This window comes from Lygodium microphyllum, chromosome 4, assembly GCF_053477565.2.
Source record: "Lygodium microphyllum isolate KBCC chromosome 4, Lygodium_microphyllum_v1.1.10, whole genome shotgun sequence".
Lineage (NCBI taxonomy): Eukaryota > Viridiplantae > Streptophyta > Polypodiopsida > Schizaeales > Lygodiaceae > Lygodium > Lygodium microphyllum.
This window is the reverse complement of record NC_141138.1, coordinates 142,303,772-142,306,173: the sequence shown is the minus strand read 5'-3', so window position 1 is coordinate 142,306,173 and position 2,402 is coordinate 142,303,772.

Sequence of the window (2,402 nt, the reverse complement as noted above, 5' to 3'; positions counted from 1 at the left end):
CAAACCTAGAATATTTTTTTAATGTATGATGTAGCTAACCTAACTCCCATCTTATGCGGCACTCGAACAATGCCTCTACACATAAAAACTTTTCCTCTCCCAGATTGTGGTAGTGGCTCTAATGTGCAGCATCTAACTATGAACTATCCCTTTGCTGCAAGATAGTGTTTTTTTTGTGAAAAGCATACCCTATTCTTGGAGAATATGAAGCATAAATAACTTGTTTTAAAACATTATTATAGACCCTTGAATAGCAATCTATGTGGCACTCCAAATGGCAACAACTCCGAATCTTTCTTAAATTATAATGTTTGGATCTACCTAACCACACACACACATAGAGCTTAACTTTATCCTCTCCATTATCGTCATGATCATAGCAATCAACCCTATTGTTACTGAATGAATTATATGCAGGGATTATATGGAGCTTAAACATTGTTCATGTGTCATTATAACCGAGTCTATTAGTCCCCTCATCCATAGAAATCTCAGCTTTCATTTCGTGCAACATTTCACTTTCTTAATCTAGGTCTTCTCTATTTCTCACAATCTCGATAGTTTCTAAATAACACATCCCATAACTTGCATATAACATATTAAGTATCCGTATTATCATCATCATCTCCCTGGAGATTTAATCACGATCTTTTTAGCATCTTATCATAATCCTATACACTACAAATCCTTATTTTTCATCTCCAAATTTTATCTTTGTTACAACATTAATCCAATGGTACCCATATTGCGTATCACTATCTTGCCCCTGTTCAATCATTCTAACCACCACTTTTAATTCAAAATTTGTCCATCATACCAAGCAACGCTAAAGAACTATCGATGGTGACTCAAAGGGGTATATCGCTCTTTGATTGTCAAAGAATTCCAAATCTTCCTTAAATTATAATGTTTGGATCTACCTAACATGATGACTCCATACCTCTATTACATTATAATGTATGGATGTAACTAACCTAACTCCTACCCTATGTGGCACATGTAACTAACCTAACTCCTATCTTATATGGCACTCAAATGACGACTCCATACCTCTATTACAATCTAGGTCTTCTCTACCTAACCTAACCCCTATCGTATGTGGCACTCAAACAATGACGATTCATACATTATAATGTACGAATCTACCTAACTAACTCCTATCTTATGCGGCACTCAAACAGTCCAATAGGAAGATAGTGATTGCATAGAAGCTAATTTAAGTAGAGGTGTATATGAGATTTACTATTATCATAAGGCTATCCAAAGCCTTGATTCTTACGTGAGGCAAAACATTCAAGAAATAGTGCTATGGTTTTCTTAAGAGAAAGTGGTTTATTTGAAACAAATGAGTTTCTAAAGGATCCAGACGTTAGCATTGATACGTTTTGATCTGATTTTTCTTTGAAGTGAAGAGATGAATCTTTAAACCAAGGAACTAACTTGCCAACTGATGCAAAGAAAAACAATTAGTTAGGCCTAAGCTTGCTTTAATGAGATAGATGGGCGGATAACACCCCATGAGACTTGCTACTGATGTCAAGTGATTAACCTATCTAACTACAAAATTGGGAGAAAATGACATATTTGGGATAATGGGATACCTGCAGCAGTTGCTCACTGAAGTCGCTCCCAGCAGTTGCAACAGTCGTTCCCAGCAGTTGACTTATAGATAATCATAACTTGACTTATTCCCCCTCAATGATATTTAAGTGCACATGGCAGAGTAAAATGGGATACCTGCAGCAGGCTCCCAGCAGTCGCAACAGTCGCTCCCAGCTCTTCTACACAACTGTCGATCCCAGAAGCAGCAGCTCTTTATATAGAGCTGGCTGGCCGCTGCTGCCAGTACTGCCACGCTGTACGCAACTTGAGCAAACGCAGGTCGAGGAGACACAGGAGGGGGCGGCGACGCCACGCAGGCCAAGGACGTCGAGGAGTTGCCGAGGAAGTCGAGGAGCCTATGCGGCCCGAGGAGGAGACCCCCGCGATTCGCGCGAGGCCCGACACCCGCGATTCGTGCTCGTCCGACCGACGCCCGCGATTCGGGCGAGCGAGGGGTGCCCGACGCGTGGCACCCCCGCGTCTCTGCAAACGGGGGGTCGGGGGCTGCCATGTGGCAGCAAGCCCCGACCCCTCCTTAATATATAGTAGAGATGAAGGTGTTCTTTACCTCTCTTCCTTTGGGCAGCGAGAATTAACAAATACATTAAACTTCTCTAAGGCTGGTTGCACACGGCCCAATTTGCGCCCTATTGGTTCGCGCAGGAAAAGTTGACTTGGGTGGTCACTTATCCGCCATCTACTTACACACTGGGCAATGGACACTTTTCCTAGCGAGTAAGTGTCCATCATCTATGCGCAAGCGGACACTTTTCATAACCAGTAAGTGTCCATCATCCGTC